Source organism: Leopardus geoffroyi, chromosome D2 (assembly GCF_018350155.1).
Source record: "Leopardus geoffroyi isolate Oge1 chromosome D2, O.geoffroyi_Oge1_pat1.0, whole genome shotgun sequence".
Lineage (NCBI taxonomy): Eukaryota > Metazoa > Chordata > Mammalia > Carnivora > Felidae > Leopardus > Leopardus geoffroyi.
The window spans coordinates 19,651,212-19,679,172 of NC_059334.1; the positions used below are offsets into that span (position 1 = coordinate 19,651,212).

General features: G+C 48.6%; 1 protein-coding gene across 1 annotated transcript in view; it reads right to left on the bottom strand.

Annotated features, from left to right (window-relative positions):
- Positions 1-27,961, bottom strand: part of LOC123577288 (liprin-alpha-1-like) — a 464,712-nt gene that overhangs the window by 94,963 nt on the left and 341,788 nt on the right. The gene's annotated exons all lie outside the window — the stretch shown is intronic.

Sequence of the window (27,961 nt, forward strand, 5' to 3'; positions counted from 1 at the left end):
GGGTGAAGGGAGTGCTTGGGAGATGAAGGCGTTCACTTCTTTTTTTTTTTTTTTTTTAAATGTTTATTTATTTTTGAGACAGAGAGAGACAGAGCATGAACGGGGGAGGGGCAGAGAGAGAGGGAGACACAGAATCGGAAACAGGCTCCAGGCTCTGAGCTGTCAGCAGAGAGCCCGACGCGGGGCTCGAACTCACGGACCGTGAGATCATGACCTGAGCCGAAGTCGGATGCTTTACCGACTGAGCCACCCAGGCGCCCCCAACGTTCACTTCTATTAAAAAGGGTTATCCTCATTCCAGACGGCTTTGGGTCTAAAATGACATTCTGAGGTTGGCCTTGAAAGGCTTCTCTGAGATGGAGAAAAGTCAGCACTGCCCATGGGTGTCCCTGGCCCAGAGTCAACAGGCTTGAGTCCTTTGCCACTCGGGCCGATTTTCCACTCCCTTGGAACAGGCTGTTGGCTTTTTCCATTTTTCAGATAAGGGGCAATAATCCTAACCCACTAACAAAAAGACAATGAGGAATGATTAGCAGATGCTGACCAAGAGCCCTGAAATCCACAAAGCATGGACCAGGAACAATTCTGAAATAGAAAAGTATCTGTTTTGCAACACTTGGGTACAGCCCGGACACTCGGTCCCTTTGTACAGTCTCTGCAAATTAAAAAGCCCAGTGACACAAAGAGTAAGCTCAGAGTTCCCAGCCCAGTGATGTCCTTGGACTTGACGATCAACCGTTTGATCTCTTCGGAGGTACAGAATTCCCCTAAGTGCCTCTGAGGCTGTGAGGATAGGCTTGGGTTATACTGGGTGTTCATTTATAGTACTTTGGTGACTTAGAAAACCCTGCCATCTCATAGCAAGACACAGATCCTTTACAAGACCATTGGATTCAGCGAGAAGCCAGGCCCTTCCTCCATCACAGTGCATCTGTGTGACTCTGGACATGACCTCTGACCTCTCAAGACTTGTGCTTAGACGTCTGACAATGGAAATGGGCAGGGAGGGGAGTTTGACTAGATGGGAACAAAGGAGTTTTCAGCAACTGCCTGCATTTTTAAGAGAAGGTGTTTTAAAAGCAGGGCTAAAGCTGTCTTGGTAGGTCCAGGAAGGAAGGTGGTTTTGTGAGTGGATCTCCTGGGTCAAAAAGCCCTAACGGGTAGCGTGTTTTCAAGAGACATGGGGTCTGCTGAGGTAACAGAGTCTTCAGATAGCCCTGTGCCTGGTCCATGGACACTGTCCAGATATCACATCTGACATAAGGGCCCACAGGACAGTGAGGCCACAAAGCTCTGAAGCCAGAAACGGAGTGAGCCGTACTTGGGGGGAAGGGGTCTCTCAGCCTTGCAGGGACCCTGGTCCAGGGCAATGCAGCAGGAGGGGGGATATCACGGGAGCCAGGACATGGCATTGACCAGTCCGTTTGAGGCTCCTTAGAGACCCAAGGGAAGAACCTTGTGTTGATCTGGCCAGCCAGCAATCTGTGGGAGCAGCTGAGCCAGACAAGATTGCGCTGTCTGCTAAGATTATGGTCCCCAAGGAGGGAAAAACGGAGTCTGTGTGTTCCTGTTACAATCCCTCTTTCTTCTGTGCTCTGAGAGCCCACATCAACCTTGGAAACTGGCGATTTACGCACAGACCTGTGCCATCCTCTACAGCACAATGAAACATGGGCACAAACGGGAGGCTGGGTCTAGGGGTTCTAAGACACAAGGAAAGCCAAGCCAGCTGGGATCCCCTGGAACAAGACAGGTGGTAAACAGATACACACATGAATAGATGAAAAATGGAATTTCTATTATCCAAACACGCACACCACCAGCAAGTTAGATTTAGAGCAGGACTTTGGGAAAGACGATGCCCTTTGCTAAAATCTCACTTAGGTCTCCCCTAACTGAAGGACACCTACTCACCGCCCTCCAGCTGCCCTGAGCTCTCTTCCTTTCACCTGCTCTTACCCCACCTCCACTTCCTCAACGCCCCCTCCTCATTAACCCATTGCAGTCAAGGCCATACCCCCACCATTGACGGGAAGGCTTTCCACAGCCACAGATGACCTTTTCGTGGCCAGGTGCAAATTTAACGCTCATTCCTTGAAAGCTCCTTACCTTCCCCATGAAATTCTATCCTCTGTGTCTTTGCTGGCTCTTCCCCCTCTCAGTATAGCCGAAGTCCTTCACAAGATCCTGGCCCTGGCCCTCTTTTCCTTTTGCCCTCTGTCTCCTGTCTCCTTGGCGATTTCACGCACGCCAACAGCTTCTCATCTCATGGCTGTGCGCCCAACCCAAGTGGAGCTCTATGTCCTGAACACGTTCCCGAGTCAGAGGGCTGCATTTTTGACCATTTGAACATTTCTTGTACATCCCTCCGTCACTCTCCAGCACTTCTCTTCCAAGCTACTTTTAAACGTACCTCTCTTTACTTTATTCTCTTTTTTAAAAAAATGTTTATTTATTTTTGAGAGAGAGGCAGAGCGCACGTGAGGGAGAGGCAGAGGGAGAGGGAGACGCAGAATCCGAAGCAGGCTCCAGGCGCTGAGCTGTCAGCACAGAGCCTGACGCGGGGCTTGAACCCACGAACCAGGAGATCATGACCTGAGCTAAAGTCGGACGCTTAACTGAGCCACCCAAGCATCCCTCGTTCCTTTATTTTTAGGGGATAGTTTGTTTCTTCTGTGCTCTGAAGGCACCAATAACTGAGTTCTCATGAACGCCGATTCAATTGTTTCTGTGATTCCACCTTCAAAACCCCTTGCCAAGAATCTCACTTCTGACCACATCAGAGGGAACTATAAGGGTGCGGTAAGCTGAACTCAGGCAGGGCAAGGACGTATTCCAGCCCCAGCCAGAGAAAAGTAGAGAGCCTTGGTACACATTGCTAAATCCCAAAAGGCTGAGTCTTTTTTGCATGCTGTTTCTGCATCTACTGAGATAATTCCACGGTCCTCCACATAATGCGGTGCTAATATGTTGGTAAGGTTTTTTACATCGATATTCATGAGGCAAAATGGTTTCGTGGGGCTTTATTCGCGCAATGTCTTCGTCAGGTTTTGGTATTGGGTGACGCTAGCCTGGCAATGGTCTCTCCTCCTTTGTTTTTTAGAACGAATTTGTGTAGGCTTGGTATTACTTTTTCCTTAAATGTTCAGTGAAATTCAATGTGGAAGCCTTCTGGATCCGGAATTTTCCTTACGGGGAAGGTTTTTAATTCAATTCGATTTCTTTAATAGACACAGGTGTGTGAAGAATTTCCGGTTTTTTTCTTGTGACAGTTTTGGCAATAATGTCTTTCAAGGAATTTGGTTTTTTTTTTGTCACCTAAGTGGTTGAATTAATTGCCATAAAGTTATTTATATTATTCTCGTAGTATCCTTTTAATGTCTTTAATAACATCAGGTGTGAAGTCCCATCCTTCACTCTTGTTATTGGTAACGCGTCTTCTTTCTTCTTAATCCAACCGACTAGATTTACCAGTCATTTTCAAGAACCAACAGCTTGGTTTCACTCATTATCTTCGTTGTCTTTTTTCTATTTTGTTGACTACTTACTACTTTCTTGTACTTACTTTGGGTGTAATTCCACCACCACCAACTCCCCCCCTTTTTTTTTTCAGCTTCTTGAGCTCAGTGATTCAGACCTTTTTATTTTTCAAATATAAGCACCTAAAGCTACAAATTTCCCAACAAACTTTAGCTGCTTGCCACCAATTTTGATATGTTGTGTTTTCATTACCAGTCTGTGACAAGTGATTTTTCGGTGGAAAAACGTAGGAGAGCCCACGTTCTTCGGGTAAGCAACACGAAATTCATCAGTAATGGATTAAATGGAAATCCTGTGCTACATGATGTGATACAATGAGAAGAACCCAGCATTGCTTCTGTGCTATTCTTTTTTTATTTAAAAAAAAAAAAATTTTTTTTTTCAACGTTTATTTATTTTTGGGACAGAGAGAGACACAGCATGAACGGAGGAGGGGCAGAGAGAGAGGGAGACACAGAATCGGAAACAGGCTCCAGGCTCTGAGCCATCAGCCCAGAGCCTGACGCGGGGCTCGAACTCCCGGACCGCGAGATCGTGACCTGGCTGAAGTCGGACGCTTAACCGACTGCGCCACCCAGGCGCCCCGCTTCTGTGCTATTCTTGCCGGAGCTGTGCAATCTGAATCCAAAGGTGGATTCAGACAAATGCACCCTGAGGGCTATCGAAGAAAAGAAACAGCCTGTAATCTTAACATATTATAGTCAAAGGCAGAAACTCTTCCAAAATCAAGGAGGCGAAAAAGATATGCCAACTACACGGAACATGTCATTCTGATTTGTATTCTTCTGACAGTGAGCCATTGCTGGAATTTGAATGGGATCTGAGGTTAGATGGTAGTAATGTAACAATACTAATATCCTGGTTTTGATACCTGTAATATAGGAACCGCACACAAAAGTATTTGGAGTGAGGGGTGTCATGTGGGCAGCTCAATCTGAAATGGCTCTTTGGATTATACTTACGATTTTTCTGTAAGTCTTTTTTTCTGAGTTTTTAAAAAATTATCTCCACCCCAAGGGAAAATTCTACTGAGAGAGAGACAGCTATACACAAAAACAGTAGCTACTCTGTGATTCTAGTTATATTATATTTTAGAATGTACTCAAAACTCATCTATAGTGAACAGAAGCAGAGCAGTGGTTGCTTGCGGGTAGGGATGGGAGACTGACTGCAAAGTGGCAGGAAGAAACTTTTGGGGTGATGGAAATGTTCTATGTACTGATTCTGGTGATGTATACACGCATATACATTCATTAAAAATGGATGGATGCACTTTATAATATGTACATTATATCATCAATAAAGGTAATTTTAAAAGACCAAGAACATGCTCTCTATCACCATTTCCCCTGAAGGAATCAGAAGTCCTTGGAGAAATGGCTGATTTTTATCTGATTCACGGCCAAGATGAACCTGGGACACCTTGCTTCACTAGAAAGTAAGGAAACTTTCAAATATTAATGGGGTCATAGCAAAAGGACGTAAGAGACCACTTGAAAAGGGACCATTTGCCAAATTGTGACAATTTAAACATCAAAATCATAGTAATTATGATGATTGAGATAGATTGAATCAATTAAAATGTTAATTTACAATAATTTTTTATAAAAAACATAAAGGAAAACTAATTTATCACCATCTGAGGTAGCTATTAAAATAATGATGGGAATGCAAACTGGTGCAGCCAGTTACTCTGGAAAACAGTATGAAGCTTCCTCAAAAAACTAAAAATAGAACTACCCTACAACCCAGCAATTGCACTACTAGGTATTTATCCACGGGATACAGGTGTGCTGTTTCGAAGGGACACATGCAGTTTTTATAGCAGCACTATCAACAATAGCCAAAGTATGGAAAGAGCCCAAATGTCCATCGATGGATGAATGAATAAAGAAGATGTGGTATATATATATATATATATATATATATATATATATATATGATGGAGTATTACTCGGCAGTCAAAAAGAATGAAATCTTGGCATTTGCAACTATGTGGATGGAACTGGAGGGTATTATGCTAAGTGAAATTAGTCAGAGAAAGACAAATATCATATGACTTCACTCATATGAGGACTTTAAGACACAGAACAGATGAACACAAGGAAAGGGAAGCAAAAATAATATAAAAGCAGGGAGGGGGACAAAACATAAGAGACTCTTAAATATGGAGAACAAACAGAGGGTTACTGGAGGGGTTGTGGGAGGGGGGCTGGGCTAAATGGGTAAGGGGCATTAAGGAATCTACTCCTAAAATCATTGTTGCACTATATGCTAACTAACTTGGATGTAAATTAAAAAGTAAAAAAAAAAAAATAGAAAGACATAAAAAAATAAATAAAATAAAATAATGCTTCACTTTGAAAACATTAATTAAAGAGAAAGAGACAAGCATTTTCCTGTCTTTAAGGAAATTGATTTTGGAATATTCAAGTAGTTCCAGTGGATGAGATAAAATGATACTTTACATGAGAATGCCAACTAAGGGGCACCTGGGTGGCTCAGGTCATGATCTCATAGTTCATGAGTTCGAACCCCACATCAGGCTCAGCACTATCAGCACAGAGCCTACATGGGATTCTCTCTCTCTTCCTCTCTCTGCTCCTCACCCACTTGTGTTCTCTCTCTCTCTCTCTCTCTCTTCTTCTTCTCAAAATAAACAAACTTTTATTTAAAAAAAAAAAGAATGCCAACTAATAAATATAATAAATATAGAATTAATTATAGAATTATTTAAAAATCATTTCATAAACTTTAGATTTATCGGTTGATGTTAAAACTATGATGCGAATAAGTTGATGGAGAACTAACTGTACATTCAAGAATATTATGGAATGTAGTCATAAGGGGACAATATACCTGTAACATAGAAAGAGCAGACTTTGATTACTCTAATCCAGTCATGGGTCAAACAGGTATTTTGGGTCTTCTGACCAGCTATGACCTATTCTAGCTAATAATGTGTAGATATAAGCTCCATGAGATACAGGAGACAGTCGCCAGAAAGTAGGATACCCTGCAGGCAGCTGGCTTAGTCCCTTTGAGAAATCCGTGTACTTTTAGAAGGGATTTTTCTAGAATAAAGGAGTCTTAAGCGACATAAAAACAAGTGGCCATCCTGGATTTAATACTGTTTAGATAAAGTAGCAGTAAATGAAAAGTTTTGGCTAATTGGCAAAATTTGAACATGGTCTGGTTATTCTAGGAGTTCAAAGTTTATTGAAATGGCGGAGTGAAGATCATTGACTGAAAAAAATACAATGCAGTATGTGCAGTTTGATCTCATTTTCATTAAAGATATGTATATATACATGTGTTATGTGTGTATGTGAGTGAAGATATATATATACACATATATATACATGTGTAATATACACATATACATATATACATACATATATACATATACATACATGTACATATATGTATATGTATATGTATATATACACAGATATACAGTATATGTGTACATACATATATACATATATATGTGTGTACATATACATGCGTATATACATACATACGTATGTACATATACATACGTATATACGTATGTACATATACATATACGTATATACATATGTATACAGTAATTCAGAATACATATGCATACATATACATATATATACACATGTATATATATACATACCTGTATCCGTATACATATATACACAGACAGTAATGCAGTAAAATCTCATTTTGGTAAAAAAAATAATAAGTATTATGTATATACACATATAACTTTACCTACCTAATACATACATACATATTTGTTGTATATACAGTATTATCTTATTTTGGTTAAAAAATTATACACACACACACACACACACACATGCACATATAGAAAAAGACTCAGGAGGACATGCCTAATCTCTTAAAAGTGTGATATCTGGGTGGTGGGAATATATTATTTTTATCATATTTTTATTTTTTAACTCGAAAAAACGTAGTCTTTACAAAGCACACACGCAGCAGCTATAAGCTTATATAAAATTATGTAAGCAGCAGCTTATCTCAAAACTAATATAGTTGAGGGTGGGGAAGGACTCTGCCATACACAGTTGCTCAAAGATCTGGCTCCCTCCACTCCCGGGGAACCACCATCCCCAACACGTGCCCTTCCAGGCTGTAGCAGAAGGGGACGAGAGAGAAAGAGCGTGCAAGGCAGCTGGTTTATGGGCTAGGCTCTATTAGAACAAAAAGCTGTTTTTTCCAAAAGGTTATTCTGACCATGCTTCTGCATTATGTTGGTTCCTGGTGCAGGGCCTCCCTCCATCTTGCCTAAAATACCGCTGTAGACCCCATCCTTAATCTTGACCTGCCGCTGTCATCCTACAGCTCACTACCAGGCTAACGCCCCTAGAAGGGAAGCACCATTTGGGGGACCCCACTGAGGAATGTACATCCGCGGTCCCTACCTCCACCGTGGGATCAAAACTTCTCAGCCTGATATTCTCATTCGTCCAGGACCGGGTCCTGACCCGCATCTCTGAGCTCACCCCCAGTGGCCCCCCGCGTCCCACATTCTGCGTCTCCTCTTTTGAAACTGCACTCTTAGTGCCTGACAGATAAAGTGGGATTATCCCTTTTCTCCATCCCTTGTAACTGCAACACGGCACGCTGCTTTCCTTCAACTTCGCAAATCCCTTCAGGCTTAGAGATAAGGGCGTGTGGGGAAAAAGGAAAGAGCCAGAAGTCGCAGTCACCAGCAGGAAAATGGTTCATTCCCCCCACCCCCCCCCCCTTGTGGATCAGATTGAGGCAGTGGTCCTGCAGGGATGCGTTGGCAACAGGAAGGCGGACCCTTAGAGTAACAACCCTTAACCTCAGGAGGGCAAATACAATCTCTCTGAGTTTCCCTTAGCACCAAAAATCAATCAATCAATCAATCAATCAATCCATCAAATCCATAGTGAAATAATAGCACAGACCTGCCTCCCAGAGCTGTGGCTACACTCAATGTGAAGAATCTCAGAGAATTCTCCAGAGCATCCTGCTCACGAGGCAGCGCTTCAGAGAAAGGGGGTGACTGCCTCTGCCACCAGCCCCACGGGCACTCCGGGGCAGGGCCAGGTGTCATGATAGACACCTAATATTCTGTTAGGAAGTGGGGCAGCCTCTTGAGGTAGGCACTGTGTGATCTGCATTTTCCAGAGGGGAACGCAGGCCTAGAGACGGTACTTGTTATGGGCTGAATTATGTCCTCTGCCTTCAAGATTCGTATGTGTGTCCCAAGCCCAGAACCTCAGGATGTGACGGTTAGGAGGTAGGAGCTTTAGAGAGGCAGTTAAGGTGAGATGAGGTCCTTGAGGTGGACTGGAATCCCATCTGACTGGTGTCCTTCTTTTTTTTTTTTTTTTTTTTTTTAAATTTTTTTTTCAACGTTTATTTATTTTTGGGACAGAGAGAGACAGAGCATGAACGGGGGAGGGGCAGAGAGAGAGGGAGACACAGAATCGGAAACAGGCTCCAGGCTCCGAGCCATCAGCCCAGAGCCCGACGCGGGGCTCGAACTCACGGACCGCGAGATCGTGACCTGGCTGAAGTCGGACGCTTAACCGACTGCGCCACCCAGGCGCCCCAAGACTGGTGTCCTTCTAAGAAGAGACTAGGACACATACACACCCAGAGGGAAGGCCGGGTGAACACAGAGGGAGAAGACAGCCATCTGCGAGCCAACGAGACGCCTCACAGGAAACTAACCCCACGAACACCTTGATCCCTGACGTCTGCTTTCCAGAACGGTGAGGAAATAAATTTCCGTTTTTAAGCAGCCCAGTCTGTGGTACCTGGTTATAGCAGCTCGAGTTAGCTAGTACGGTACTAGAAATGAGTAGAGCTGACGTTTGCACCCAATAAATCTGACCGCAGTGTCTGCCCTCTGAACTCTCCACCTCTGAACTATGCCCTCTGAACTATCCCCCTGTCCCCAATCCACCAGATCATAGCTTATGAAGTGTGGCCTGACTTCTGTGGCCTTACGAAGCTCCCAAAGAGACCTCCCAAAGAGAATCCCTCCTCATGGGTCAATATCGCCTGCAGGGAACATGCCTTCTCTGCTGTTCTATGGCCTGAGTCTTGCTAGGACAGCCCCCTCCATGTAGGGAAACCTGGTTCGTCCTCGTGCTGTCTGTGTCTGGCCAAGGACGCTGCCTAATTCTGAGGGGTGGTTAGCAGGTGTAGTTCACTCTTGCGCTTAGCCACGTCCTGAAGTTAACCCCCTGAAGAAAACCCAACCCATACGACAAGCCCCCAAGCAACGACGCACAGCAAAGTTTGAGACGCCCTGTCCTAGAAAATATGCCTTTCCTTTTATCGCGGCCGGCTCCCAACCCCTGAAAAAGATGCCGAGCCCCACAATCCAATAATTAAAGTCTTCTGACCCTAAGAAGCAGCTCAACAACGTCATCACATACCATGAACTCTCAGAGTTTCTTCAATGAATTTTCTTCCACTGTAAAACGAACTTGCTGGACTTTACTCGAGGTTTCCAAGGGCCCTTCTGCCAGACCCTCAGAGCCTGGTCTCCAGCAACAGCAGCATTTCCTGAGAGGCCAAATGGGCAGACACTAAGACACCGTGTCCTTCGCATGGCTTTATGATTTAACTGGAAAGGAAAAGAGAGCACGCCTGTGAAATAGTGGGGCAGGGCAGTTGGCACAAAGTGGGGTCGGGGGAGCGGTCACAGACCGTAAGGGCTCTCCAGGGAGAGGGAGAGAAGTTCAAGAAAGCAGCAGTCAGGGCAAGTTCAGGGAGAAGGCCACTTAGCCATCAAGGTCCAAATCATGGCACTGGGAATGCTTTCTAACAGAGACCTGGAGAGAGAGAGAGGACTCACCTTCTGCCTGGCCACCCCCAACACTTTGGGTCATCCAGTGCCTCTTAGAATGGGTTGTTGATGAGAAAATACTGAACTTCATTTCTAGAAAACACTTTAAATACTTAACATTCTCCTCGTCACCTGGTATTTCCAGATCATGTTTTCCTTTGTTGCAAGTGCCATGAGCGGGCAGGATGGGGAAGAAATACCTTACAAGGCAGGCAGGCTGTGCTTTAGGGTGACGTGCACCTCAGGACTCCTGGGCACCGCCATCATGCCCATGTCACCATGTGGTTCTTTGTCTCACCAGCCCTGGATCGTCCTCCTCAGCAGCCCTGATGCCAAGTGGCAGGATTCACCATGGTTTCCCCAAGAATGTGGATGGAGTCGAGATTTCTCTGCCAGCATCATCAATTCCAGCTTTTCCTAGGTGGCATTTCGAGAGATCAAGGAGAACTCATAAAGATCTCAAAACTCGCCTCCCTCCTACCTGCCGCGCCCAGCTCCTCCCTTCACTAAAGAGGAGGAATGTTCCTCGGCAAAACCCCCAGCAACCCTTGGCAGGAGCAGCCAAGATGAGGCGGCTCCGTGACCATCAATCATCATTATCATTCTTACAATCTTTATCATCATCTAGAGGAAAAGGGGCTGTGTGTTTTGTTCCATCTGACTGACAGATCCGTTTATTCCACTGTCTAAACAAGACTAAAAGGAAAATGCTCATTTGCTTTGAACAGGACCAAAAAACCCCCACAGGCTTCTCAAGTTTAAAATAAGCCGAGCTGCTGATTGTAATATTAAAATTTGAAGTTGAGACTGCAAAGAACTGGGAAGGGCGGGCATCTGGTGTGACACAGAGGGGTCCCCAGTGGGACTGCCCTGGGGCGGCAGTGGTCAGAAGGCTTCTTTCCCCATTGTCTTCTAACTTTATTCTTAACAGACCCAAATGTCTCCAACTTCCCAAACCCGTCATTTGCACATGAATGGTGGGGCTGGGCAGCAGCGTGGCCTAAATTAGACACACCCAGGCCAGCACCACAAAGAACAGGAATTCAAAACAATTAGGAAGAGCTGGGGAGATTGCCAATGACCCAGTGATAAGTCCCGTTGTCTTCCCTACTCAACATAGTCAACATCGAGCTTTCTCAGCAACTTCCATTCTAACATCTTGGGTAGGACTCTTTAAAAGTAGTGTAGGGCCCTTCTTCAGGGGAGTGAAGGGGGGAAGTCAAGGCATGGAGAGGGATAGGAGCCGTGTGCAAAGTCACAACAAAAGACACGCTTGGGTGGGCCGTGCATAACTTGGAATCTACTCAATAATCTCGGCGGCCAGCTGATTGGATGAGTATCAGCCTGGGTTCTTTGTAGGACAGATGTATCCAATGTTCATGGGTAGCTCACAGAAACTCTAGGAGGGTCGTGCCAAAAGGCCATGCATCCAGAAACAGTGCCCCAAACACAGCACAAAATCCCCCTACTGAAGTTTCTGCTGAGGCTTTAGGGGGATTACACCAGGTTGAACCTTGGAGGCAAGCAATTCAACTTTCATAAAGACTGCCAACACAAACAGGATGCACTCTTCCGAGGGAATTATTCCAGGTGTCCATTCCTTACTCCAGTGCTCCTATCCGGACTGCTGATTGGCCCCACTGATTTGGGGTCCCAACTACCCCACAAATTGGCCTCTCGCCCTTGTCCCGCTGGGACTTGATCTTTTCTGAATTGTTATCCCTGGTCGCATCTCCCAACCTCACCTTGGCCACAGATTCGTATACAATGTTTGTGAGTGCTCTTCTGACATCCTGTGACCCCGCTGCTCTCCAGACCAAGATTTCCCGGCCATATGGCTGCTCACATTGTCCCTGCCTCTCGACAAAGCCCAGGTGGGTAACCAGAGTCCTGTGCTTAGGACTATAGGTCCTAACTGATATTTCTCTCAGATATAATCTGACTTCCTAAAAAATGTTTCATCGACCTTTTTGAGCTCAGAACTACTTGGCTGCAATAGTTCGGGATCAAACCAGAGGTAAGTAGATGGGTTTTAGGCACATGGTCATGCTTCACAGATGCATAGGTACAGCCACACGGCCCATTGCTGAATGCGCCTGACAGGCCCAACCTGACAGGACATAACTTATCCTCAGGTTGCTTTCATTTCTTGGCTGCCTGCAGCTCCAACCACAACCCAGACCGAAGCTCTCTTTTGCCATTATTCCACTCTCCTCCTTAAGCGAGATAGGCAACCCTTTCTGTCTGTCTTCCGGCAAGCCCTCGGCAGTTCCAGAGGTAATTCTCTCTCGCTGAGCCAGGGAGGTAGCGATGAGAGACCGGTGTGTTTTCCATGTGGGGAAATTGCTTGTGTTCCTAAGAGCTCAGCGTGGCCTTTCTTGCCGTTCAGAGCTGACTTTGATAGCCCAGAGACGACGAGTTCAGTTTGGTCTTTCTTGCCGTTCAGAGCTGACTTGGATAGCCCAGAACAGAGACAAGATGTACAGGACAATAGTTCTCAAACCACGGAGAATTTGGGAATCCCCCGAAGAACTTGTTAAGCAGACACATGACTAGGCCCCATTTCCAGAGATGTTGATGTGTTATGGGTAATGCACGGACCCAGGGACCTGCATTGTTAACAAGCTTCTCAAGTGAGTCTGATATAAGTGTTCCGTAGGCTGCATTTTGAGAAACACTGAGCTAGGATCAGAGATAAAAACAAACAAACAAACAAACAAACAAACAAACAAAACATTACATGTGTTTCCTAGTTACCTGCCATAGGAACATATCTTATTTTCTGTACTTCCGATGCTTTAACATCCGGGACCTTGTTGATCCTGGAGGAATTGACCTCCTAGCATTAGTCATTTCCTAGAGATAGTAAATATTTCACCTGTCAAGCCAGTTTTTCAAATGCAAAGTGGCGAATTCAGAGCCCTCACCCAACCACCCTTGAGGCCACTCTCCCTCTGCCCTAATCACCCAGGGTCAGGTACCAGACGATTATGGACAACTGCTATGCAATTGTTCAAACTAGTGAATCCTGAACCTGCTACCCCTGCTCCACCTGTCCTTCTTGCAGAAGTCACAACAAAGGCTCTTGCCCACTTTTCCCTGTCTCTCTCTCTGCCTCCTGACCAGCCCCGGTGCTTTCTCACGGGCCCCTCTCCCTCCCCGCCCTCCGGTGCCGTGATGCACCCCCTCCTTTCGGGAACTGTGAGTAACAAGCTCTCCTTTCGATCAATGTCAATCATCCTGTTGGCCTTATGATGCCTCACTTTTTCTATTAACAACTATATTTTTAAACACCTGCAGCTCGAATCCCGGATGGAGAGATAAGTCATGAGTATCATAACTAATATTAAAAAAAGAAAAAATAGCCCAAGATGCAAATGAATAGTTCAGAAAAACTACATTTGGAAAATGTGATGTCTGGGGATAAGGGACAGCTTCGAGGGAACAGGCAAACCGGAACAAGGCCTTGAGAGGAGCATGAGACCAACCAAAATGGCTCAAGGTTACTGGCAGCTATGTGCTATACTGGTAAGCCATGTGCTGAGCATTGTTCTATGGTCTTTATATGCAGTAGCTCTCTGGGACCCCCAACAACTGTGTAAGGGTTTCCTCTTCCTCCAGAGACAGCGCCTTTTAGCGATGAGGACTGTGGCCACCAGAGTCACATGCCTGACTCCCTCCCTCACCAGTCATGTGATCTTCAGCAAGTGTCCTCATGTGACACTTCAGCAAGGTGCTTCCCACCTTCAAGGTCCTCACCCATGAAATGGGAATCACATCAGGACCTTTCTCACCTGATGGCTGTGAGCATTAAATGTGTTAACATCCCAAAGCATTGGGAATGGTGCCCGATTCTGAACAAGAGTTTGATAAGTGTTTATTATTCTCTCATCTTACTGAAAGGTAGATTGAGGCAAAATAGGTTCAAGTCACTTGCCCCAAATCACTCAGCTAATGCTAGAACTAGACAGGAAGCAGCATTCTAACTATGGAGCTGATATTTTAGGCCACTAGAGGAAGAGAGAGTAATTTGTGTTTAATTACATATATCACTTTGTAATGACCAATATTTGTTATATAAATGAAGGACGGCTTTCATCGCAACGGAAATGACGTGGCTTCGGACTGAGGAGCAGGAATGTTCACGGAGGATTTACGGAATAAAGAGTGAAAGACTGGCTGGGTGAGGAGTAGAGGGAAATGTCAATAGTGAGACACAAAGATGGCGCCATGTTGAGCTGCAAATTCTCACGAAAGAATGAACCATAGCCCGTGAGACTATGGCACGCCAGGGAGACTTTTCAGTTGGCTACCGACATTGGCAAGGCATCTTCTAACCAGGTAGTGGAACAGAGGATGGATGGAAAGGGACAGAGACTGGAAACTGTGTAACCTTTTAGGTGGGGAGCTTTATGGTTATCACTGAGACCAGACAAGGCAGGCAAGAGGCTTTGTGAAGACAGAACTTACAATATTTGGTGAGTGGTGAGAACCCGGAAAAGCCAAAGAGGGGACAGTCCCAGGCACACTCCCTGTCTTTCCTAAGTGCTAAGGTCATGAGAAATGTCATTTCTGTTTCCTTCCATTTTTCCTCACAATTTAAGCTTAGCAATGGCTTCCTTTCAAGATGAAGCCCATGCTAGCATATTGGTTTTAAGAAAGTCACATCCTCACTGTGCTGTGATTCTAAACTGAAGGCTCATAAATAACACAGTTTTCTCTCATTCTTAAACCTGTGATAACTAACACAAACTCATTAAGTCATCAGAATTTGCAAAGGAAATTTTGGGCATAGATAGTCAAAGTTGCAATCATCTAGAATTTATATGTTAATATTTTGGAGCTATAAAGTAAATTTAGAGAGAACAGCTAATCCAACACTTCCTCCTATCAAAGCCAAAAACAGGGAAGGGTCTTGTCATTTGTTTGCTTGGCAGAGAAAAAGAGAAGCAGATTCCCAACTGCTTATCAAACGTTTTAGCAACTTCTGTCTTTTTAGCAGAAAAAAAAAAAAAAAAAAAAAAAAAAACAAGATTAAAAGAAAGTATACGATTCAAGAAACACTGATGGTTGGTAATTCACAAAGAGTCAGGAAGAAAGGTCAGTGAGGATGGCTGTCATTCATTTATTCCCTCAGAACAATTTATGGGAGCCTCAGGAGCCCAGACACGGTTCCAGGCACAGGGTACCAGTAATGAGCTAAGCGTACAAAGAGTTGGTTCTCGTGAAGCTGACTGTCTAGTGGGGGAGACAGATTTCACATTCACATACTCGCATATGTGCGTACACATGAAACAAAAACGTCAACTGCTGACTGCTAAGTACAGATATACTATGACTGTGAAGAAGAAGAAGATAGCGGTGATAAGTTGGAAAGGTCGAGAGGACCCTCCTGGGGCAGTACCTCTCCTGCGGAAAAGGGCTTTTCTAGCTTACATGGCCTTTGGGACCAGAGGCCTGCAATTCCAAGAGCTCCTCCCTCTGTTCCTGGGTCATCTGGAGGGCGTCAATAGGAGGGGGCTTGCCAAGGACCTGGTCCAGAGACCAAGGATCTCTCGTGGAAGGGGCCATTTTTATGTTCTTGCTTATAGTCCTGCTGCCTCCTGGTCCTCAGAACTCCGGGCTCAGAACTCAGCAAGGGGGCACAAGGTTTTATCCCAGCATTCTTTTTTTTTTTTTTTCAACATTTATTTATTTTTTTTGGGACAGAGAGAGACAGAGCATGAACGGGGGAGGGGCAGAGAGAGAGGGAGACACAGAATCCGAAACAGGCTCCAGGCTCCAAGCCATCAGCCCAGAGCCTGACGCGGGGCTCGAACCCACGGACCGCCAGATCGTGACCTGGCTGAAGTCGGACGCTTAACCGACTGCGCCACCCAGGTGCCCCTATCCCAGCATTCTAAAACCCCAGTAAAAGACCCTATTCCGGCACAGTGGGGCTCCATGGGCAAGGATAGGGACACCCCCCTGGCCAAAGGCTAAGTCCAAGCAGGACTGTGGGTCCTTATGGGTCCTTATGGCTGAAGGATTGGAGGCCCTGGGGCCCCTGGGGGGCTTGGTCGGGTAAGCATCCACCTCTTGGCTTTGGCTCAGGTTGTGATCTCATGGCCGTGAGATCAAGCCCCGCGTCAGGCTCCATGCTGAGCGCGGAGCCTGCTTGGGATTCTCTCTCTCTCCCTCTACCCCTCCCCCACTCTCTTGCACTCTTTCCATAATAAAGAGAAATTATAAATAAACGAATGAATGAATGAATGAAAGAGTTGGAGGCCTTCCGGGGTGTTAGACAAGCTGGCCAGTTGCTAAATACCCACGGAGCAGTTGCTGTGCACCAGGCTAAGAAGGGGAAGCTTAAGGGATGGCCAGGGCGGCACGTAAGTCTGACTCCCCACCCCATCCACCTTGAGGGCTTAAGCATCCAACAAACAGACTCACCAGAAGCGCTCAGGGAACCTCGGATCCCAAGGAGGTTGGGAGAGGACCTCACTGTGCCCACTGCCTGCCTGCCTCCGCCTGGCCTCAGGCAGCGGTCCCTAAAGTGAGGTCCCAGCCAGCATCAGGAACAGCGACAGCACCCGGGCCCCTGCCAGAAACGCCGATGCTGGGGCCCACTGCAGACCTATTGAGTCAGAAACCGTGGGGAGGCAGAGCATTGGCCGTTCTGCAAGCCCTTCAGGGCAACTCTAAGCAGCGGCGGTCTGGCGCGCCCTCTCCTCGCAGAGGCTCCCACACAGCTCGCGGGCTGGGTCCTCGCTTTCACCACCCCACAGCCCTATCTGGCAGAGTTGGCCATCTTCTCCAAAAAGCTTTGGGAGACAAATGTCCAGCCTTGCCAGCTTCCCTCTAGCCTGGCTCCCATGAGTGACTAATGACAGCACAGCTTTCTTTCCCAGTTAGTGATAAAGACTAGAAAAGAGGTGGGAAGGAAGCCGGAGAGAAGGGCGGACAGCAGGTTCCCGGAGGCTGGAGAGGAGGCGGGAAGCGTGTGTCGGGCCTGTCATTGCATCATCCCAGGCTCCAAGGAAGAGCGATGAGGGCGTGTCACTCTTATCCCAGCGAAGGGGATTCTTTTTCTGAGACAGTCACAGCAGCCGTGGGGATAAGGTCATATGAATGAAAGTTGTCACGACTTATAAAGACGTTAAAGCCAGCTCTGTACAGAAATCACTAACCGTGAACGCTGATAGGGCCAAAATTTTGTTATACGAAGACATGGTCTCTTTTGTCAGTCTTCTTGCAGATTGATCAGGGGTGGAAAACACTTATTTCTTCCAATAAGATTTTATGTAAAACCCGATATCTAAAACCAATGCACTCCAACAGCATAACTTGCGGTGGGGGAGAGGTCAGAGCCTGCTTGGTCCCCACCCCACTCCCCACCTTCAGCCCTGCAGGGCCTCCCCTCTGCATTCCTGGGGGCCCTGAAAACACCTATACTGAGCCCCAAAGCATGGTTTGGAAACAAGTGGTGTTCAGAGAGGGATGGCATCTTTATGGAAAATGCCACAGCCTCAGAGAGACACAGGGCCCAGCCCGGAGTCTTTGCAGGGCCACCGTCACCACCCCAGCGGAAACACCAGAGCTTAGCAGGAGATGGGCCGGGTGCTTTCCAGCTGAAAGGCTCCTGTATGAGTCTGCTTGAGCTGCCATCACAAAGTGCCTCAAACTGGGTGGCTTAAAACCAGAAATTTATTTTCTCAAGTTCTGGATGCCAAAAGTCCACGATCAAGGTGTTGGAAGGGTCCGCTCCTCCTGAGGCCTGTCTCCTTGGCTTGTAGGTGGCCGCCTTCTCCCTGTGTCCTCACACGGTCTTTGTGTCTGTGTCCCAATCTCTTCTTACAAGAACACCAGTCATATTGGATTAGGGCCCACCCCAGTGACCTCTTTTTTTTTTTTTACCTTAGTTACTTTAAAGACCTTTTCTTCAAATACAGTCACATTCTGAGGTATGAGGGTTGGGACTTAAACAAATTTGATGGGGGACACAATTCAGCCAATAACCCTTCTCAAAAGTGCTTATCCACACGCCACATGGTATAGGAGACACTCCAGGGACCAGAGAGAGGCCCGGGCAGGCCCACACCTCCAGGCCGCTACTCCTCTGGTCCTGACTGCCGCGCATGACCCTCTTCCTCTGCCTCTCTGGGCCTCCCTGAGTTCCGAGGGATCCCGGATGTACTGTCTGCTCCCCACCGGCTTCAGAAAGTCCTGGGGCCCTGAAGGGAACTGCCTGGGGCCATGGACTCTTTCTTTCTGTACTTTTTTTCATTTCTGAAGAAATCTAATGGCCTCTGAACTGCTCTACTTTGTAAAAAAAGACACAACATGGTGAGCAGAGTGTGAGCTAGGCAGAAGCAGGCACAATCTCCGGCCCCTCCCAGCCGCCACGGAGGGCACAGCACGCCTGTGTCCCTCTGCGGTTTACGGGACAGACACCTGCCCACTGCTTCTCCAGAGCCACCCTGGGGCCCTTAGGGCTGGCATCACGGGGCACGGCTGAGCAAAGTGGACGGACAGCGCGAACTCAGTTCCATGTGGAAAGTGAGGCCACGAAAGCCCGCCCCTAGTTCGAGACTCTGTGCCAGGAGCCACGGGTGCGGGGGAAGTTTCCGGGAGCCAGACAGGGAGAGACACGGCAGCCCGCCTGGCCTGGGCCTTGGACACCACGGAGAGGAAAACCTCATTCAGGGGCCCCACCGCCTCCCTCCTCACTCCCAACCCAGCTCCTCCTTGACCAGGCCTGCCTGTAGTGACCTCACCCACGGTTTTGGAATGGCCCTTTTCTGGGGCCATGTCTGCCTAAATCAGCAGGTAAGTGTGGAAAATGGAGGTCAGGGACTGAGTCCCCAGAACATTCGGTGGAATGAGGGGTGCTGCTCCCTGTAGAACAGTGTTATCTGACTCCCCTTCTCCAGATTCTTACGACCAGAGAGACAGAGAGCCCCTGGAAAGACCTCTGGAAAGACTGCTCCCGAGGTCCATATCAGCCATGGCAGCTTGGATTCTGGAGCCTTCGTTCATAGCCCCCACTTGCCACAGGGTCTGGATTTATAAGGTGAGACCTTGGTCCCCGCCCACAGTTTGCAGTGCTGTGAACTCGAGCTTCACTGTTCTGGTGTGTAAAAGCTTCTGGAAGGGGCCCCTCAAAAGGCTGAGATGAAATCAGTCATATAGTTGAACACGTCAAAGCCCTTTACAAGTATGGGGTCTTCTCTGGGAAAAAGGAAACACTTTACGTGTTTATGCATTCCCGGTTTTGTTCAGGTCATTTCTGCTTTCCTGGGCGAATTTCCTTGTGAGCAGGTGTGTTGACTTATGCTCTTGTCTACTCTGCCATCTCCTGTCCCCCTGGACCCCTGGGCAGTCTAGCACCCCTCGAGACAGTGATCTCAGCATGTGGAATAAACTTGACGTCTCTGCAGAGGGGATCCGAAGACGACGGTCCTCCCCCCGCGCATCCAGCCCCCTCCCTGAGCGTGGGTGTCCCTCCTCCCACACTGCCCACCCCGATCCATGCTCCCGTGTCCTCCCTGGCTCCTCACTCCGCTCCTCTTCGCAGGTGACAAGCCGGTGTGTCCTTCCAGAAAGCGCATGGCCAAATGCCAAAGTCAACTCCAATGCACACGGTCAGAGAAACGCACTTGATTTACGGCGTGTGGTTTAGCAAAACTGCTTTCGTGAGCCGTCGCGAAACCAGCCTTGAAAGAACTCCCGGAGTGAGCACAGGGTCAGCAGGAGACCACCGTGGCTGACCTGGAAAGGAAGCGGGGCTTGAACTTTCAGACAAGAGAAAACAAAGCCTGATGGGGAGCACGTTGCCCAAAGAGCCCATCTTAGAGGACGCAAGACGCTTGGCTCAAGGAGTTTCTTCTCTGTGCGCTGTCTCAGCTCACCGCCCCCAGCAGGGCTTGTCGGCTACGAAGGCAAGTGGCATTTCTCTGACAGGCCAGAGCTATCAGGCGACTCTCCCCTTCGCTGCCCTTCGTTCCCACGTTAGGGCGGTCCCGACCCTACAGGGTCCCCTGGGCAAGTGGTCCCCTTATTCAGAACAATGATGCTATGCCTGCCCGGCACGTGACGGGCACTTGCCTTGTAAAGCTCTTTCTTAGCCAGTGTCTCAGTTGGCCCTAAATCTTGTGAGGCAGAGGCAGGGGAGGAACTCCCGCTTTCCTTTGACAGAGGCCGGGAAGGCTCAGGAGTGGCCTGGATGTGCCCAAGTGAGCAGCAGAGCCCTGGGGTGGACAGGATTACACCTCATGCACCCTCCTTTCTACGAACCCTGGCCTTCCAGGGGGCACGATGCCCAAGCCCTGCGAGTCACCTGAACTTGCTTTCTGGAGCTGTGTATTCCAGAAGCACCTCCAGACGAGACTTCCAAGCTGACCTTCAGAAATGCCATCTTCAGGGCGCCCGGGTGGCTCCGTCGGTTGAGCGTCCGACTTCAGCTCAGGTCACGATCTCGCGGGCTGTGGGTTCGAGCCCCGCGTCGGGCTCTGTGCTGACCGCTCGGAGCCTGGAGCCTGCTTCGGATTCTGTGTTTCCCTCTCTCTCTGCCCCTCCCCCACTCACACTCTGTCTCTCTCCCTCAAGAATAAACATTTAAACAAATTATTTAAAAAAAAGAAAGAAAGAAAAATGCCACCTTCTCCGCCTGTTCCTGGACAGGTTCAGGAAGCTTCTCCTTCAGGACCCAGATGCCCTGCTCCCCTTCCCCACCACATGGGCCTTTGGTGACTGACTGCAGGGGTGCTGGCTTGGTTTCCCAAGACTTTTCCTGGTGGGAAAGATTTCTAGGGGCTCCCTGCACACCCTCACATCCTCTGAAAAGCTACCGAGGACCCCACTTGGGCCTGAAATAGATACTCATAAAGATGATTTCTTCCCCAAAGCTTGGGTTGTCGTTTTCTACACACAAAGCATTCTTTAAAAAACATTTTTTTTTTATCTTTAATTATTTTTGAGAGAGAGACAGAGTGTGAGCTGGGGCGGGGGCAGAGAGAGAGGGAGACACAGAATCCGAAGCAGGCTCCAGGCTCCGAGCTGTCAGCACAGAGCCCAATGCCAGGCTCGAACTCACGAACCGTGAGATCGTGACCTGAGCCCAAGTGAGACGCTCAACCGACTGAGCCGCCCAGGCGCCCCCAAAGCATTTTTTTAAAGAGCACAAGGGACACCTGGGTGGCTGAGTTGGTTGAGCGTCCGTGATTTCGGCGCAGGTCATGATCCCAGGGTCTTTGGGTGGAGCCTCGCCCACCTCCTTAAAAAGTCAGGCTCCACCTGCTTAAAATTCTCTCTCTCCCTCTCTCCCTCTGTTCCTCTCCCCTGCTCGCACTCTCTGTCTCTAAAATAAAAGATAAAAAATTTTAATAAAATAAAGCGCACAAAATATGGCTATTCCTGAAAAGCTTCAGTGTATCCTTGAATGCCTCACACGGGGGCCAGTCCCAGAATAAAAAGGAAGCCGTCGGTTTGAGGCCCTCTCTGATTTCAAAAACTGCACAAAACGGCCAGAGGACCGAAACCGGCCCTCTCCCAAATGTGAGGTATGTCTCACTTAGAGATTGAGTCCCAGGGCCAGCTCTACCCCGGTGGCAGCAGAGCCCAAGATCAGCAAGTACATCACAGGAAACGGCTGTTTCCTGTTTCCGACTTCGGCTCGGGTCATGATCTCCCAGTTGACGAGTTCGAGCCCCGCGTCGGGCTCTGTGCTGACAGCTCGGAGCCTGGAGCCCGCTTTGGATTCTGTGTCTCCTTCTCTCTCTGCCTCTCCCCCACGCATGCTCGGTCTCTGTCTCAAAAATAAAGGTAAACATTAAAAAAAAAAAATTCTTAAATTACATTCATACTGAAGGTAAGTTCTCAGGGTTGAAATAAGAGAACTACTTTTCATCTGGCCTCCAGTTTGCGGTTAACAGAATACTTTAAGACGCATGATTTGATTTTCTCTTTATAATACCATAAAGCGCTCGCTATCCCCTCTCGCAGGTGAACGCCCTAAGGACCACTGAAGGCAACCAGTGGAGATGACGCTTTTTCCTTCACGCTTCTCCACTGATGCCATCTTTGACAGGCTTTAAAATCGCTTCCCGGTGTTAGGATCTCGCCATACCTGAATTTCAACCTCCGAGACCTGCAGGCTCTTCCTTGTTCCCCACCTCGGAGCTCCCCCCACACCCCGGCTTCACATCCCAAGTGCCTGGACCGTGGGAGGCAGCCTCACCGTGGATAGGAGCTCGGGCTTCAGAGAGGCACACAGGGCTGGAGTCTGGCTCTGACCTACCAACTGTGGGACCTCAGACGTGGTTGCAGCCGCTCCGACCCTCCGTCCCCTCAGTGGTGGACTCAGGTAATAAAAGCTCTCATGAAGAACAGGAGAGGGGAGGTGATAGTCTCATCGGGGCTGGGGGTGCGCCCCCGGCACACGGTTACCATAGTTAGTGTCATCCCTGGCACTGTTCGCCCCCCTCCCCAGCATCTCTCCTCCTCCACCGCACCCATCGGGCACAGCCCCAACAGGGGACCGTCCGGCGTCGCCGTCCCTGCAGAAACGCCTGGAGACGAGCCCCTGAGTCATGCTGCCCAGCCCTCCCCCGCCCCTCCCCCTCAGCGCTCCCTGCCCTCGGTCTATTCCATCCCACGCTTGTCATTTTTCACGGCACAAAAAGGACGACGAGCCCCTCGTATCACTCACGGCACGACCTCCACTGCCAGAGTCCCCAGTCTGCGCCCCCGCACGGGGCCCAGTCCTGTGCCTGACGACATAGGAACGGGACTGAGGCTCCCCTCTGCTCTTGAGAAACACCTCTGCTCTTAAGTGTCTTGAGCCAGACCCTTAACCTTCATAGGATTTGGGGCCGTGGGATAGGATGTTGCGAGAGTACTCGGTACCTCGCAAAACCATTTACAAATCTCAAGTGTTGTTACAGATCATATAGTCCCTAATGCCCTTTCGCGTAGCACTGCTTTTTCCCCCGCTCATAGATCCCTGAAGAGGGCCATGTACTTCGTATAGTGATCAACTGAACTCCCCAGAAGTGTTCCATAGATGGTTTTTATGACAACAGCCATATACACGAACTTAAAACGTGGACCCTCTACTTGGCGGGTTTTTCTTTTTCGGGGTGCATAGAATACAGGTACGAGATAAGCATCCCTAGATACCCAGAAGGGTATACATCTGTGCCATCCGTTAGACCCTGATTCGCTAGGCAGGGCGCATAAAGACGTCTGGGCTGTGTGTGACTTTATAGATGCTTCTCCCAAATGCTGGGGTCTAGAAGCAATCTACTTGGACAGTCCCGGGTTAGTGCTCCCTGCGGCCTGGGGCCTGGGACCGGGAGGCAGCGAGCCCGGCACACTCACGGCCGGCGGGTCAGAGCTGTGCACACGGGGGCTGTGCGCCCATGTGCGGGACCGCTGCCTGGCTGCCGTTGCCGCTGTTATCAGGAACGACTGGTACCTCTCTCTCCCCACGTAAACAATCAAGGGGAGGAAAGGAGAAAAACCTTAAATATTTGCTTTCCTCTACGAGACCACCTACAAAATGTTGTTGAGACCCTGCCGGCACAATAATCTGTCACGAGTCCAGCTCTGGCCGAATATAAACACCTAGCACGCTCTGAGCAGAGTAGCCAGAAACTGCCAGATGTTTGCACAGGTTTTCCCCTGGGGAGGGAGGAGGGCTCGCCTTCCTCCGGTTTCTCTCCTCTCCTCCTGTTCTTTTCTTCCTGCCCCGTGAAGTACTTTATCAAAACAGTCTGGGTTAGAGATTAGGCAGGCGGAAAGAGTGACTTTTACGACCAAACCAGGGGCCCCTCTCGCCTTCTTTGAAGGGTGCCATGGCTCCGTCGGTTAAGCGTCCAACTTCGGCTCAGGTCGTGATCTCGGGGTTCGTGGGTTCGAGCCCCGCGTCGGGCTCTGTGCTGACAGCTCGGAGCCTGGAGCCTGCTTCCGAGTCTGTGTCTCCCTCTCTCTCTGCCCCTCCCCCGTTCACGCTCTGTCTCTCTCTCTCTCTGTCTCGGAAACAAATACGCGTTTAAAAAAATTAAAAACGAAAATAAAAAAAGAAAGAAACGGAAGGGCATCAGTACTGAAATGTTGGCTCACACGGGCTGTCAGCCGTGAGAAGACAGGGCCTCGGCCTCCACAACTGGCCTGAAGCCAGAATGGAAGATGAGCAGGGGCGGGAGAAAGGTCCGGAGCTGTGCGGACCAGAGGTCACCTCCACCTGCACCTGGGACATGGGCGATCCCGAGGATCCAGATGACTCGTTGGAAGGTTGTGAAAGCGAACTATTCTCATTGTCACCCGTGGTATGCCCCTTCGGCTCCCTGAAAGGGCCTAGAAGAGTGGGAGAGCCGGGAGCCTGTCAGGTAGTCTCTACGCAGATAACCCGAGAGGGTTGGGGGGTAGAGGGCAGTATTAAGCAGGGTCCTCTCTGGCTGTTTTCTGCGATTCCACTCTGACCTCCTTCCTCAGATCCAGAGCCGTGAACAACGTCTTCCTCTAGCGAGCTTCCCCAAGCAACTGCCCTAAAAGTGGCCTTTGACTGGGGCCACCATCGAAACAGTCTGCTCCGCTCAGGGCCGTCACCTCCACAGGCCACCTCGGGACCTACGAGCTTCATTTGAGGAGCTGGAGGCACTGTCACCACCGTGGTCTTCACCTCCCCGACACCCCTGTGAGATAGGCAGGAGGTAAGTGTTATTATTCTCTGAGCCGCAGTTTCTCGATCCGTTAAAAGATAAATTAAATCGAAAGCACTATGGAAACACTGAGCTTTCAAGAGGAGGCTAAGAGACGTCATGGCAATTCAGGGAAAACTCTTAGGACGGTGGCTGGCACATACCAAGTACTCCGTGACTGTCGTCAAGAAAAGCCAACGGCCCAACCAAATAAACGAGAAGCAGTTGTAGATCTCGGAATTGTTACGTGACGTTCGTCTGCATTCATCATCTTCCCAGCCCCACGGAGCATGCAGGGGGTTGTTGGGGTTTAGCCCCCAAATCTGAGCCCCTGGTTTGTTCCTAAGTTGTCAATAAAGGTTGAAACGTCTGGACTATGGTCCGAACACAGTCAGCTGAGATGTTATGCCCACACAGGTGACTCCCGTGCAATCGACCCCCCAACCCCACCTCGTACCAATGCTGAGCTGTGTTAGCACCAGGAGGCTGAGACATTGAAGCACGCTGCTGGGTCAGCCATCCACGCTTGGAAGGGCTGGAAGGCAGTCTCAGTGCTGCTTCTGAGGGACAGAATCACCTGGTCAGGCTGACCTGTGGGCGCCTTCCCGAGCTCAGCCTGAGCCCGTGCGCCATTTCCTTTGGCAAGGAGAATTCCCCCTACCGGCAACGCAGCCATTGCGTGGACCCACCCAGTGGGTCAGCTGCACCAGGTACTGGAAAAACAACTCCAGGGGAGGCTCATCTTGAGCCCAAGCCGCCATCTTCCCTCCCTGGAACTTCTGCAATGGTCTCCGGCTGGCCTTTCCATGCACCCCAGCTGTCTTGTCGCCACACTCTTAACTGAGCCAGAGACCTCCACTACTTCTGGAATAAAGTCCAGACTCCTTACCAAGCGTGTGAGGCCCTGCAACCCTCACGGAATTTGCCCCACAACAATGCTGCGTTTCAGGGCTTACGTTGTTCCCACCCCCAGGACTTTTGTACACATGGTTCCTCTCTTCTAGAAGCTTCTTTGTCCCCCAAACTCCCCACTATGTGCCCTGGCACAGTTAACGTCCCTTAACCTTCCAGATTTCTATTCAGCTTCCTTTAAGGAAGCTTTCCCCAACCTCCCAGGCAAGGCTGGGCTTTGACATTTGCCTATAGTTCTCCTCACGGACTATGTCATAATTCGTGAATCTATATTTGACCGCATGCTTGATTATTTGATATCTGCCCCAATTTCAACACTCCGCAAGGGGCACCGAGGCACAGGTCATGTCTTCCCATCTAGGACCAAGGACAGCATGTAAAAAGCTCTCCCTCCGAGGGCTGCTGAGCTCTTTGAGGAAGGCAGTGCTGTTTACAGAGCACGTTACTCGCAGTGGGTCCTGGGCCAAGGACGCTTAACATCTCTGGACTTCATTTCCTCATCTGCAACAAAGATGATAACAATAAAGGTTGTCCCTCCCCCATGGTGGCTGTGGAATTTAAGAGAGTTGATAGTTAAAAGGACATGAAACAAGGCCTGAAACACGGTACACACTTTATAATTGTTGGCCGTGATGACAATGACTGCATTCCGAATGGATTAAAGACCTTCATGGAAACAGTAAAACTATAAAGCTAATAAGAAAACTATCAAGTTATATACATTCCTGGCTTTGTTACCTACCAGTGAGGCAAGACTTCTCAAATAAGGCTTTAAGAGTACAAATCACAGGCAAAAAGACAGAGGCAGATTAGGTACATGAAAACTAAACCCTTTGTTTAACAAAGGACACTCGTAAACAGGTTGATGACGGATTAAGAGGTTATTTATTTTTCTAACGGCTACAATCAGCAAGGAACTAATATCTAGAATACGCAAAAGGCCTTGTAAGTTTGAATAAACAAAAAGAGACGGGAACCCCAGTAAGGTACAGAGAAGAAAACTCAGAATCATAACCAGCATATGAAAAGTGTTCCGACGCACCAGTTATTAGAAAAACACAAACACACGGCAATGTGTGTCCACTCCACGCCTGTCATTGGACCACCATTCGAGTTGAAAGGTGGACGGTTCTGAGTCCATGTCGCTTGTGAGGGCAAAGTGCCCTCCTGCACGCAGGGGGACTGGAGACCCCCGCAAGGGTAATTCTGCTCCTGAGTCTGCACCCACCAAAACCCTCACTCGTCCAGGAGGAGCTGGCAGAATGTTCCCGCAGCACTGTCTGTGGTAACCCTGGAGACAGCTACGGGCCGTCTGCCGCCCATGGGAGAGTTTCATGGAGTCACGCAGGCAAGAAACTGTAGATGTAAGTAGAACTTACACTGGATGAAACTGAAATGCTCAGTGCGCCCAAAGACGATCCCCTTCCTCCGTGGATGACTTTGTAACCACGATCTTGACATTCTCCTGTGTTATTAATCCCACACCAGCCCCATGTAAGAATCCTAACATCTCCCAGATCCTCTCTCTCACCACCAGGTCCAAGAAGGCACCTAGCCCTGGGGACTGGGCTTCTAGAGAACTCCCTTTCCACGCATCCCCAGCTCTTGGCCAGCCACAGCCAGGCTCTTCCTGCCACAGCCAGGCCCCTCTCCCTTCTTCACCACCATGTCTGCGTGGTTCCACGAGCAGGTCCCTCGTGCCACTCTCATGCTTTAAATCTCTGTCTCCTGACTCAAATTAAAATTTTCATCAAGTATATGAGTCGGTCTATGCAGGCTGCCATAAGAAAATACCACAAGCTGGAGGGCTTAACAACAGACATTTGTTCCCCACAGTTTTAAAGGCTATAAGTCCAAGATCTAGGGGTCAGCAGATTCTGTTCTTGGGGAGGGCTGTCATCGTGTCTCAAAGATGTCCTCACGTGGCAGAAAGAGAATGAATATCTCTCTCTTCCTCTTCTTATAAAGCCACTAATCCCATCATGGGGCCCCACCC